A 14,613-nucleotide genomic window follows, 5' to 3' on the forward strand; every position below is an offset into this window, starting at 1 on the left:
GAGGAGGTGGTGATGGCGAACTCAGTCGAGGGGTTCAAGAGAGGCCTGGATGTCTTCCTGGAGCAGAACAATATTGTATCATACAATTATTAGGTTCTGTAGAAGGACGTAGATCTGGGGATTTATTATGATGGAATATAGGCTGAACTGGATGGACAAATGTCTTTTTTTGGCCTTACTAACTATGTTACTATGTTACTATGTATGTTACCCTTGTCCACTTGTAGCAAGAGTTAAGTTGGTACCCTCCTGTACTCCTATCACCCACCAGTCACACTCTCTCTCTGGGGCACTCCACTGACTTCTCCTCTGCCTATCTCTGACTTCCAATCACCACCGTCTTGTTCTGTTTTCTCCATGCAATGTAGACTGAAGGCTTGACTCTTATTCCTCTCTATCCAGGACTCTCAAAGCTCAGGCAGTACATATACAAGCTGTAAGACAGTAAGAACATTTCTAATATCAGCCCCTACAACAGCCTAGCTCCTTTTCGTCAGGAACGACTTCCAAGTCTAGTCCAGGTCAGTCATGTGTCTTACCCAGCCTAACACTACTGTTTCATGCCGCAGACACATCCCTCACCCAACTTTCGAGTCCACCCACCCAGTTATCCTCCGCCATACCTAACCTCACTGAAAATCTAGTGCCAGATTGCTTACAAACATACTTTTAGTAATACATTTAATGCAATATCTCAGGTTAAACATGTCCAATCAAACATTATGGCAGCATTAGTATTACAAAGGGAATGAGTCTGACCAGCAACGTTCACTATGATTACAAGGGCATGTCTCCGGCCCATAGTAGAACAAATGAACTTAAGGGGGCTGTCCAATATAAACATTCCACCGATAGGTGATAACTTGCTGATCGGTGGGTGTCCTACTGCTAGGGGCCTGTATAGATTAGTAGATGGGGAAATTTTTTGTCCACATAGGGAAACTTTAATTCTCTTTACAAAATGAAGTGGCAGGCCAGAAACCCCACTCCATTCATTCATTCTCCATGGGTTGCTGGAAAAAGCCTAGCATGGTGCTAGGAAGCCCCATATGGAGTAATTGGAGTGCTGCTTGAGCAAGCACACTGCTGCTCCACTCTAATGGGTTTGTGCTGGTCCCAGCGGTTGGACATTTACAAACCATCAAGTTATCATATATCCTATTTTTCACTTGCTTTCACTGGAAAACCTCTTTAACACTTCCCATCCCCCTATGCAGTCACATGATGAATACCATTGATGTCTGAGAATCCCCCATTGAATTATAATGGAGTTTAACTGGTTTGGTCATGTCATAATTCTGTCAAATCTGTCTGGACTGCCAACAGAAGCTTCAGACAACAATGTGATCAAAGTCTTAATACTGATTTGACCCAAAAATCAAATATAGAAATAAAAAACAAGTGTAGAAACTTTTACGCACTGAATACAGCTGTGATATTTATAAAAAGTTTAGTACAAGGAAAGCATTTTCTGCCACTGTATTGTAAATGTATAAATGCAAATATAATGATCATTTCCAAAATAGGGACATCTCAGTAAGATGTGGATTTTGGAAAAAAACAGGTAATGCCTTTCATTATGATAGAGGGGTCAGTAACTAGCTTTTTTGCCTTGGTTAGGGCACAGACAGGTCAGTGAATCAAATGTTAGCTCTGAATGAAAAAAAAGCCTTGCTAGGACTCTGCTTACAAGGATAAACTGGCAGAATGGACTGCCGGCGTGTGCCTGTGACAAGTGTTACAAGGAACTTTCTCTTTGATGTACAGAATATATGAAGTGTGCATATGGGGCCGCCTTTATAATATTTGAAGTGTTTGGATAAAATCACAGGTTATCTTTACTCCTCAACAATCAAATTGTAACACTACGGCTGAGTCTCGCTGGTTAAAACCAAGCTCTGGCACCGGCACTCCGGAGCGGAGCGTGCGGCCACATAGCAATACATGGAGCTGCACGCATGGAGTGCCGGTGCCACAGCTTGTTTTTAACCAGCGAGACTCGGCCGTATCTCGCTGTAGTGTGACTCCGGCCTAAGAGAAAAAGTTCTGTAATTAAGAAAATTACAGGATGGATGGACATGTCAATGATATGCAAATGATGAAATAACAGAAACAAACTTTTAGTAATATCTCGATGTATTTAGTATCGACTGAGCGCCACACACAGAAATACACGCACTTACAGCCTTGGCTGCTATAAGTGAGGTTTTTAGCGTTTTTTTGGTGTAAGATTATGACACTCTGAAAGCAGTTTGGCAAATCATCAAGATCCACTACTCACAGTATGAGCAACATGGGGCCTTGTGTGTCATGTTGAAAAACGGCTCTTGAGACTCTTAGGAGAAATGGCCATACCACTGGTTTCATGACTGATCCTGTTCTGAATTCCGCTCTTGGGCTCCCTCCGGTGGTAGTAAGTGGCACTTTTGTGAGTTCTGCTCTTGGGCTTCCTCTTGTGGTTTCAAGTGGTATGGCTGCTCCTTGGAGTTAGCTGTCTTCAGCTGCTTCCACTGATCGTCTTTTCTGCTCGGCTATTTATGCCTGGCTCTTTCCTTCAGCCAGTGCCACTTGAAAATGGTTCCTGGTTGGATTCACATCTCTTTGGATTTCCCTGTTCTCCTGACCAGTTCTTGGTTGCACTTTTCTGTTCACAGATTGTGGACTTCCGTTCTGTGCTTTCTATGTTTGTCCAGCGTTATCAGTATGAATTAATTCTGTCTTGCTGGAAGCTCTGGGAAGCAGATTTACCCTCCACACCTTTAGTCAGGTGTGGAGATTTTTTGTAAACTCTGCGTGGATTTTTGTAGTGTTTTATACTGACCGCACAGTATTCCATCCTGTCCTATCTATCAAGCTAGACTGGCCTCCTGTGCTCATCCTGGTTTCATTCTGTGTATGTCTTTTCCCTCTCCACTCACAGTCATTATTTGTGGGGGGCTAATCTATCCTTTGGGGATTTTCTCTGAGGCATGATAGTTTTCCTGCATCTATCTTTAGGGGTAGTTAGCTCTTAGGCTGTGACGAGGTGCCTAGGGAGAGTTAGGAGCATCCCACGGCTACTTCTAGTGTTGTGTTGAGCTTAGGGACTGCGGTCAGTACAGTTACCACTTCCTTCAGAGCTCGTTCCATGTTGCTCCTAAACCACAGCATCATAACAGTACAAGTGGCCAAAAATGAATTAAATGCATCTCAAAAGAAGGAAAAGAAAGTTCTGAACCATTTTTTTTCTGTGCTCTGGTTTGTCTCTTTTTTCCTCTTGATATCTGGGTGGTTCAGGATATATGGTCTGGCATGGATGTTCAGGGTTTGTTTTCTCGTGTGGATCAACTTGCTGCAAGAGTACAGAATATCCAAGATTATGTTGTCCTGACTCCGGCTTTAGAGCCTAGAATTCCTACTCCTGATTTGTTTTTTGGGGACAGATCCAAGTTTTTGAACTTTAAAAATAACTGCAAATTGTTTTTTGCTTTGAAACCCCGTTCTTCTGGTAATCCCATTCAGCAAGTAAAAATCATCATATCCTTGCTGCTGGTGACCCTCAAGACTGGGCTTTTTCTCTTGAAACAGGGGATCCGGCATTATTGAATGTAGACGCATTTTTTCAAGTGCTCGGATTATTGTATGATGAACCTAATTCTGTGGATCATGCAGAAAAAACCCTGTTGGCCTTGTGTCAAGGTCAGGAGGTGGCAGAACTCTACTGCCAGAAATTTAGAAAATGGTCTGTGCTCACTAAATGGAATGAGGAGGCTCTGGCTGCTATTTTCAGAAAAGGTCTTTCTGAAGCCCTTAAAGATGTTATGGTGGGCTTTCCTACGCCTGCCGGTTTGAGCGAATCTATGTCTCTAGCCATTCAGATTGATCGGCGTCTGCGCGAGCGCAAAGCTGTGCACCATATGGCAGTGTCCTCTGAGCAGAGTCCAGAACCTATGCAATGTGATAGGATTTTGACTAGAACAGAACGGCAGGAATTCAGACGTCAGAATAGGCTGTGTTTTTACTGTGGTGATTCTGCTCATGTTATCTCTGATTGCCCTAAGCGTACTAAGAGAGTCGCTAGGTCTGTTACCATTAGTACTATACAGCCTAAATTTCTCTTATCTGTGACCCTGATTTGCTCATTGTCATCCTTTTCTGTCATGGCATTTGTGGATTCAGGCGCTGCCCTGAACTTAATGGACTTAGAATTCGCCAGGCGCTGTGGTTTTTCCCTGCAGCCTTTGCAGAGCCCTATTCCTTTGAGGGGTATTGATGCTACACCTTTGGCCAAGGATAAACCTCAGTACTGGACGCAGATGACTATGTACATGGCTCCAGCACATCAGGAAGATTGCCGTTTTCTGGTGTTGCATAACCTGCATGATGTTGTTGTACCGGGTTTTCCATGGTTACAGGAACATAATCCGGTGCTGGATTGGAAAACTATGTCTGTGACTAGTTGGGGTTGTCAAGGGGTACATAGTGACGTTCCTTTGATGTCAATTTCCTCTTCCCCCTCTTCTGAGGTCCCTGAGTTTTTGTCGGATTTCCAGGATGTATTTGATGAGCCCAAGTCCAGTTCCCTTCCTCCACATAGGGACTGTGATTGTGCTATTAACTTGATTCCTGGTTGTAAGTTCCCTAAGGGCCGACTTTTCAATCTGTCTGTGCCAGAGCATGCCGCCATGTGGAGTTATGTTAAGGAGTCTTTGGAGAAGGGGCATATTCGGCCCTCTTCGTCACCATTGGGAGCGGGTTTCTTTTTTGTGGCTAAGAAGGATGGCTCCTTGAGACCCTGTATTGATTATCGTCTTCTTAATAAGATCACGGTCAAATTCCAATACCCCTTGCCTTTGCTTACTGATTTGTTTGCTCAGATTAAGGGGGCTAGTTGGTTTACTAAGATTGACCTCCGAGGGGCATATAATCTTGTTCGTATTAAACAGGGTGACGAATGGAAAACTGCATTTAATACGCCCGAAGGCCATTTTGAATACCTTGTGATGCCATTTGGGCTCTCTAATGCTCCATCTGTGTTCCAGTCTTTCATGCATGATATTTTCCGCAATTATCTTGATAAATTCATGGTCATATATTTGGATGATATTTTGATTTTTTCCGATGATTGGGAGTCTCATGTGAAGCAGGTCAGGATGGTGTTCCAGATCGTTCGTGATAATGCTTTGTTTGTGAAGGGGTCTAAGTGCCTATTCGGAGTTCAGAAGGTCTCTTTTTTGGGTTTTATTTTTTCTCCCTCGTCTATAGAAATGGATCCTGTTAAGGTCCAAGCTATTCATGACTGGATTCAACCCACATCTGTGAAGGGCCTTCAAAAATTTTTGGGCTTTGCTAATTTCTATCGCCGTTTCATTGCCAACTTTTCCAGTGTGGTTAAGCCCCTTACTGATTTGACGAAGAAAGGCGCTGATGTGACGAATTGGTCCTCTGCGGCTGTTGAGGCCTTTCAGGAGCTTAAACGCCGATTTACTTCTGCCCCTGTGTTTCGTCAGCCGGATGTTTCTCTTCCTTTTCAGGTTGAGGTCGACGCTTCTGAGATTGGGGCAGGGGCCGTTTTGTCTCAGAGGGAGTCTGATGGTTCTTTGATGAAACCGTGTGCTTTTTTTTCCAGAAAGTTTTTGCCTGCGGAACGCAATTATGATGTCGGCAATCGGGAGTTGTTGGCTATGAAGTGGGCGTTTGAGGAGTGGCGACATTGGCTTGAGGGAGCTAAGCACGGCGTTGTGGTCCTGACTGATCATAAGAATCTGATTTACCTCGAGTCGGCCAAGCGGCTGAATCCTAGACAGGCTCGATGGTCCCTGTTTTTCTCCCGTTTTGATTTTGTGGTCTCGTATCTTCCTGGATCTAAGAATGTTAAGGCTGATGCCCTCTCTAGGAGTTTTTTGCCTGATTCTCCTGGAGTCCTTGAGCCGGTTGGCATTCTTAAGGAAGGGGTGATTCTTTCTGCCATCTCCCCTGATTTGCGGCGGGTGCTTCAGGAATTTCAGGCTGATAGGCCTGACCGCTGTCCTGTGGGGAAGCTGTTTGTTCCTGATAGATGGACAAGTAAGGTGATTTCTGAGGTTCATTGTTCAGTGTTGGCTGGTCATCCTGTGACTTTCAGTACCAGAGATTTGGTTGCTAGGTCCTTTTGGTGGCCTTCCTTGTCGCGCGATGTCCGTGCTTTTGTGCAGTCCTGTGGGACTTGCGCCCGAGCCAAGCCATGCTGTTCCCACGCTAGTGGGTTGCTTTTGCCTTTGCCGGTCCCTGAGAGGCCCTGGACGCATATTTCCATGGATTTTATTTCGGATCTTCCTGTTTCCCAGAAGATGTCTGTTATCTGGGTTGTTTGTGACCGGTTCTCTAAAATGGTCCATCTGGTACCTTTGCCTAAGTTGCCTTCCTCTTCAGATCTGGTTCCATTGTTTTTTCAGCATGTGGTTCGTTTGCATGGCATTCCGGAGAATATTGTGTCTGACAGAGGTTCTCAGTTTGTCTCTAGGTTTTGGCGGGCCTTTTGTGCTAGGATGGGCATTGATTTGTCTTTTTCTTCGGCGTTTCATCCTCAGACTAATGGCCAAACTGAGCGAACTAATCAGACCTTGGAGACCTATTTGAGATGCTTTGTGTCTGCTGATCAGGATGATTGGGTGTCTTTCTTGCCGTTGGCCGAGTTTGCCCTTAATAATCGGGCTAGTTCGGCTACTTTGGTTTCACCTTTCTTTTGTAATTTTGGTTTTCATCCTCGCTTTTCTTCTGGGCAGGTTGAGCCTTCTGATTGTCCTGGTGTTGATTCTGTGGTGGGCAGGCTGCAGCAGATTTGGACTCATGTGGTGGACAATTTGACGTTGTCTCAGGAAAGGGCTCAACGTTTTGCTAACCGCCGTCGGTGTGTTGGTCCCCGGCTTCGTGTGGGGGATTTGGTTTGGTTGTCTTCTCATCATGTTCCTATGAAGGTTTCGTCCCCTAAGTTTAAGCCTTGGTTTATTGGTCTTTATAAAATTTCTGAAATTATTAATCCGGTGTCTTTTCGTTTGGCTCTTCCAGCCTCTTTTGCCATTCATAATGCTTTCCATAGATCTTTGTTGCGGAGATATGTGGTGCCCGTTGTTCCCTCGGTTGACCCTCCTGCCCCGGTGTTGGTTGAGGGAGAGTTGGAATATGAGGTTGAGAAGATTTTGGATTCTCGTTTTTCGAGGCGGAGGCTTCAGTATCTTGTCAAGTGGAAGGGTTATGGCCAGGAGGATAATTCTTGGGTTGTTGCCTCCGATGTCCATGCCACCGATTTGGTTCGTGCTTTTCACTTGGCTCGTCCTGATCGGCCTGGGGGCTCTGGTGAGGGTTCGGTGACCCCTCCTCAAGGGGGGGTACTGTTGTGAATTCCGCTCTTGGGCTCCCTCCGGTGGTTGTAAGTGGCACTTTTGTGAGTTCTGCTCTTGGGCTCCCTCTTGTGGTTTCAAGTGGTATGGCTGCTCCTTGGAGTTAGCTGTCTTCAGCTGCTTCCACTGATCGTCTTTTCTGCTCAGCTATTTATGCCTGGCTCTTTCCTTCAGCCAGTGCCACTTGAAAATGGTTCCTGGTTGGATTCACATCTCTTTGGATTTCCCTGTTATCCTGACCAGTTCAGCAAAGCTAAGTTCTTGCTTGCACTTTTCTGTTCACAGATTGTGGACTTCCGTTCTGTGCTTTCTATGTTTGTCCAGCGTTATCAGTATTAATTAATTCTGTCTTGTCCAGCGTTATCAGTATGAATTAATTCTGTCTTGCTGGAAGCTCTGGGAAGCAGATTTACCCTCCACACCTTTAGTCAGGTGTGGAGATTTTTTTGTAAACTCTGCGTGGATTTTTGTAGTGTTTTATACTGACCGCACAGTATTCCATCCTGTCCTATCTATCAAGCTAGACTGGCCTCCTGTGCTCATCCTGGTTTCATTCTGTGTATGTCTTTTCCCTCTCCACTCACAGTCATTATTTGTGGGGGGCCAATCTATCCTTTGGGGATTTTCTCTGAGGCATGATAGTTTTCCTGCATCTATCTTTAGGGGTAGTTAGCTCTTAGGCTGTGACGAGGTGCCTAGGGAGACTTAGGAGCATCCCACGGCTACTTCTAGTGTTGTGTTGAGCTTAGGGACTGCGGTCAGTACAGTTACCACTTCCTTCAGAGCTCGTTCCTTGTTGCACCTAAACCACCGCATCATAACATGATCCATTCTTACTGCAAGTGGAATGGGCAGCTCGCTTTGTAATTACCAACCAATGACATCACCTACTCAATGGGAGACAAGTCCGGAGACACTGCAGGCCATTGTAGAATGTTTAGGCCCACAGTTGCACAAGCAACATGCGGCCTGATATTGTTATCTTGAAAAATATCTCCCAGGACACTTTTGAGAAATGGATGTGCCAACACCGAATTAATGTAGCAATGAGCTGTTAGTGTACCTAGACTAGGGTGGTCCGGCTACTGTACATTATGCCACTCCACATCATAATCCCGGGGGGGTAGTACCGGTGTGACATTCATTGCATTGACCATGTGATCTTGTTAGATTCGAAGAATGGCATGTGGTGATCTGTTCTGTCCTGTAAGTGAAATTATACCTTACATACCAAGCCAAAAGCAGCAAATAGTGTTTCCATAAACCATCAGAAAATACTAGCACAACACTGGGCTATGAGACAGAAGTCCAGCTACAGGAGTTCCGTTGACCTCACACCACCACTCTCAAAGGCTATCATAGTGCAGAACAAGACAGCAAAGAAAGCCAGAATGGAGGTCTATCCTCTTCAGTCATGAGTCCTGATTTTGCCTGGATGCAATGTTTGCCAGAGATTGGTCTGGACACAACAAGCTCGTTCTGGCTCTCATAGACTTACATTCAATAGTGACTTCTGGATTGTGCAACAAACACTGGAGTAATCCAGCAGGTCACAATTGCAGAAGACTAAGTACAGTGGGTACAGAAAGTATTCAGACCCTGTTAGGGCTAGCGGAACGCACCAAATAATAAGACAGATAGTGTATGGTGTGTTCGCAGCCCGGGGTCCACCATGCAGAGATGGAACCTGCTGCTAAGTAATGACAGACTATATGGCGGTACTCATAAGTATACACACGTGGGTTAAAGTTCACCCAGCGTGAAGGAAGCGATCCTGTTGCGTCACAGGATCGCGGTACCGCACATAGAAGGCGAGCAAGTAGTCAGCGAACTCAACCCCAACTAGGATTGAAGTCCGATTAGACCCTTGCTGGCACAACACCGCAACTGGGTGTGTAAGGAAGCTGAATAACAATATTAGGGCACAAGAGTGCATGCAGTGCCGCACTGACGAACGCCACTAACCACCCAGGCTTGGGTAAGGAAAGCACAGAGGAAGTGCACGGCGCCGTACTGGCGGTCACAGCAACTGGACGCTGTAACGTGTGATTAGTGCTGTAGGATAAGTCGGGCGCTAGATAGCAACCATACACCTTCCGCGAACAGACATTCAATAGGGAAGGGGTATCCAAGGACGACTAGCACTCACAACAAACACACGTAAGCAAATGTACACTAGCGCATGGCCGTGCGGTCATGCGCAGTTTATATAGTTGCAGCACAGGAAGTGGCCACAGAAACTTTGCCCTTCCAAGACCTGCCAAGAGGACCAATGGAATGTGCTGCAGAGCCTGAGCACATGACCCTCGATCTCCAACGGGAGATCTTGCCCTGGGCATGCTCAGTGTGTGCAGACAAGGACTTAGTCCCAGAGAAGTCCGCTCGCTGCTGACCAGCACTGGCTTTAATGGCAGAAGCTGAAGAAGCAGCAGTAACTCTCTGTACAGAGTGAGACTGAGCAAGACGCTGGGACCGACGTCCCTGCTGAGCAGACTCCACTGCGGCTGGATAAGAATGGGAGACCGCAGCGGAGATGGCTCGAGATTCCCCCTGTGCAGAAGTGGGAACTCGAGACCTAACATTACCCCCCCTCCTAGGGCCCCCCCCTCCTTGGGCCTCGCTACGCTCGAAGGCAGCAATGAGCTGTGGGGCCCGAATGTTTTCAGCAGGCTCCCATGACCTGTCCTCTGGGCCATAACCCTTCCAATCCACCAGATAGAACTTTTTGCCGCGTACCACCTTGCACCCCAAAATAGCGTTCACCTCGTAATCGTCCGTAGACGAACCCGATGTCCCGGCAGATGACTCGGAAAACCGGGACATGTATACGGGTTTCAAGAGGGACACATGAAAGGTGTTGGTGATACCCAAGCATGGAGGAAGAGCCAAACGGTAGACCACAGGATTAACCTGTTCGAGAACCTTGAAGGGACCCAAGTAGCGAGGAGCAAACTTAGTGGACTCAACTCGCAGCCTGATGTTACGGGTGGAGAGCCACACCAAGTCGCCAGGAGCAAAGGTCGGAGCGGGGCGCCGATGAACATCGGCGGAGGACCTCATTCTCTCCTTGGAGGCCCGAATGGCATCCTGCATGCGGTCCCAAATGTCCCGTGCCTCCACAGCCCAGTCTGCCACCCTGGAGTCAGCAGAAGACACAGGCATGGGCACAGGAACACGCGGATGCTGGCCGTAATTTAGGAGGAATGGAGTCTGACCGGTGGAGTCGGCTACGGCATTGTTAAGTGCAAACTCTGCCCACGGTAGCAAGGATGCCCAGTCATCCTGCCTGGCAGAAACAAAATGTCGTAAATATGTGACCAAGGTCTGGTTGGCCCTCTCTACCAACCCATTCGTCTCGGGATGATATGCCGAAGAGAGATTCAACTCAATACTGAGTAGACGACAAAGCTCTCTCCAGAATCGAGACGCAAACTGGGGACCCCGGTCACTAACAATTTTGTCTGGCATACCGTGTAGGCGAAAGATATGCTTGACGAACAAGACAGCCAACGCCCGTGCAGAAGGTAGCCGTGGAAGAGGCACCAAGTGCACCATTTTGGAAAAATGGTCGGTGATCACCCAGATAATGGTGCAGTTACGAGACTTGGGTAAGCACACCACAAAGTCTATCCCGACCATCTCCCAGGGCCTGTCCGACACCGGCAGAGGAAAAAGCAAACCAGCTGGCCGTTGCCGAGGAGTCTTGTTCTTGGCGCAAGAGACACACGCCCGAACATACTCTGCGACATCACGAGCCATATGCGGCCACCAGTATGTCCTCGCCAGTAACTCAGATGTCCTTTTGGTACCAAAATGTCCACCCACCCTGGACGAGTGTGCCCAAGAGAGAACCTCCGGTCGCAAATTGGATGGAACAAAAGTCTTGCCCGGGGGCACAGACTCTAGCGAAACCGGGGCCACAGTTCTCAAGCTCTCGGTGGGGACAATAAGCCGAGGCTCCTCCTCCTCCTCCGCAGATGACACAACGGAGCGAGAGAGAGCATCGGCCCGAATGTTCTTCTCCCCAGAAAGAAAATGGAGGGTGAAATGAAACCGGGAGAAGAATAAGGACCATCTGGCCTGGCGAGAATTCAGCCGCTGGGCTGTCTGTAGGTACAGCAAATTTTTATGGTCTGTGAAGACTTGGAAGGGAAAACGTGCTCCCTCCAAGAGATGTCTCCACTCCGAGAAAGCCAACTTCATGGCTAGCAACTCCCTGTCCCCGATGGAATAATTCCTCTCTGCTGGTGAGAAGGTCTTGGAGAAAAAGAAGCAAGGATGCTTCCGACCTTGAGCATCCTTTTGGAAGAGGACTGCTCCAGCACCAACAGAAGAGGCATCCACCTCCATGATAAATGGCTTATCAACATCGGGGCGATGTAGGATGGGAGCGCTAGCGAAGTGTGACTTTATAGAGTTAAAGGCCTTAGAGACCTCCTCAGACCACAATTTGGGATTCGCCCCCTTCTTGGTGAGGGCAACCAAGGGAGCTACCAAAGTTGAGAAGTGCGGAATGAACTGGCGATAATAATTAATGAACCCCATAAAGCGCTGCACCGCTTTAAGAGAATGGGGTTCCTGCCAGTCCATCACAGCCTGTAGTTTGGCAGGATCCATAGCCAATCCCTGGGCAGAGATGATGTAGCCTAGGAAAGGTAGGGACTCCTGCTCAAACATACACTTCTCCAACTTGGCATAGAGGGAGTTTGCCCGTAGGAGGTCGAAGACTTTGCAAACATCTCTCCTGTGGGAGTCAATATCTGGAGAGTAGATGAGAATATCATCCAGATAGACTACGACCGAGGTGGAAAGCATATCCCGGAAGATATCGTTCACAAAGTCTTGGAAAACGTCTGGGGCATTACAGAGCCTGAAGGGCATCACCAGATATTCATAGTGCCCATCCCTGGTGTTAAAAGCCGTCTTCCATTCGTCCCCCTCACGGATGCGAATCAGGTTGTAAGCACCCCACAGATCTAGTTTAGTAAATACCCTTGCTCCCCGAAGCCTATCGAAGAGCTCAGATATCAAGGGCAAAGGATACTTATTTTTAACGGTGATAGCGTTAAGACCCCTGTAGTCTATGCATGGATGCAATTCCCCATTCTTCTTCTGCACGAAGAAGAACCCTGCCCCAGCAGGTGACACTGACTTCCTAATGAATCCTCTTGCCAGATTTTCCTGGATGCACTGTGACATTGCCTCCGTCTCCGGGAGAGATAGCGGATAGACTCGACCCCGGGGAGGCTCAGCACCAGGCAAGAGATCAATAGGACAGTCATAGGGGCGATGGGGCGGAAGGATCTCCGCCGCCTTTTTGGAGAACACGTCTGCATAAGACCAATACTGCTTGGGGAGAGAGGAAAGATCTGCGGGTACCTCTGTAGTAGCAACCTGAACGCACTCCCTCTGACACCTACCCCCACAAGATTCACCCCATCCCAGGATTCTGCCAGAGGACCACTCGATATGAGGAGAGTGGTACCGTAGCCAAGGTATTCCCAACAGGACCTCATCAATTCCCTCTGGAATGACGAGCAGAGATATAATCTCATGATGAGATGGCGACATGGACAGAGTAAAAGGGATGGTCTGGTGTGTTATCTGTGAGGGCAGTGTCGACCCATTCACCACTCGTACCGTTACTGGTTGAGCTAGCATAACCAGGGGTATTGCGTGACGTTGGGCAAAGGCAGAAGACATAAAATTGCCCTCCGCCCCAGAATCCACGCAGAGCTCTACCGAGTGGGAGAATGAGCCTATAGTAATTGTCCCTTTAAAGGACAATTTAGAGGCAAACGTCGCCGTGTCTAGTGTACCTCCACCTACTACCACTAGACGCTGATGTTTCCTCGACCGCTGAGAACATCTGGTGGCTAGATGTCCTGACTGCTGGCAAACATGACAGACCTTGAGTGCACAAGTGGTCCGAGACTTAGATCCCGCTTGTGACACTTACCTGGCCTCATGTGACTCAGGAACCAGGACCGGAGATTCCAGAGGTTTGGCGAAGGTAGGAGCCAGCCGAAACCTCTGCCTACACTGGGCTCGCTCTAACCTCCGCTCGTTAAAACGGAGGTCAATTCGAGTGGAGACAGTTATTAACTCCTCCAGTGTGGCAGGAATCTCCCTAGTGGCCAGAGCGTCCTTAACGTGGTCAGCCAGGCCCCTCCAAAATATGGGGATAAGAGCTTTATCCGACCAATCCAGCTCAAAAGCTAAAGTGCGGAATTGGACGGCAAAATGACTGACCAAGGACTCACCCTGAGTTAATGCCAGCAGTTGGAGCGCAGTATCATGGGTGACTTGAGGTCCTAAAAAGACCTGTTTCAGAGTGCTCAGAAACAGCGGAGCACTCTGCACCACATGATCACCACGCTCCCACAGCAGCGTAGCCCATTCCAACGCCCTGTCCGACAAAAGAGACACTATAAATCCCACCTTAGCCCGCTCTGTGGGAAAACGTGCAGCCAGGAGCTCGAGCTGAATAGAGCACTGACTCACAAATCCCCTACAAAACTTGCTATCACCAGAAAATTTGCAGGGGTGGCAATGGACAGGGTTGCTGCAGCCACGCTAGCAGCCTGTACAGCAACTGCGGTAACATCCACAGCTGAGGTTGCGCTCTCAAGAGCCGCCAACCTACCCTCCAGCTGCTGGATATACCGCAAGGATTGCTGTTTGTCCGTCATTACTAGCCAGATCCTGGCGCTAGTGTAATGTTAGGGCTAGCGGAACGCACCAAATAATAAGACAGATAGTGTATGGTGCGTTCGCAGCCCGGGGTCCACCGTGCAGAGATGGAACCTGCTGCTAAGTAATGACGGACTATATGGCGGTACTCATAAGTATACACACGTGGGTTAAACTTCACCCAGCGTGAAGGAAGCGATCCTGTTGCGTCACAGGATCGCGGTACCGCACATAGAAGGCGAGCAAGTAGTCAGCGAACTCAACGCCAACTAGGATTGAAGTCCGATTAGACCCTTGCTGGCACAACACCGCAACTGGGTGTATAAGGAAGCTGAATAACAATATTAGGGCACAAGTGTGCATGCAGTGCCGCACTGACGAACGCCACTAACCACCCAGGCTTGGGTAAGGAAAGCACAGAGGAAGTGCACGGCGCCGTACTGGCGGTCACAGCAACTGGACGCTGTAACGTGTGATTAGTGCTGTAGGATAAGTCGGGCGCTAGATAGCAACCATACACCTTCCGCGAACAGACATTCAATAGGGAAGGGGTATCCAAGGA

The sequence above is a fragment of the Ranitomeya imitator genome, chromosome 1 (assembly GCF_032444005.1).
Source record: "Ranitomeya imitator isolate aRanImi1 chromosome 1, aRanImi1.pri, whole genome shotgun sequence".
NCBI classification, from domain to species: domain Eukaryota; kingdom Metazoa; phylum Chordata; class Amphibia; order Anura; family Dendrobatidae; genus Ranitomeya; species Ranitomeya imitator.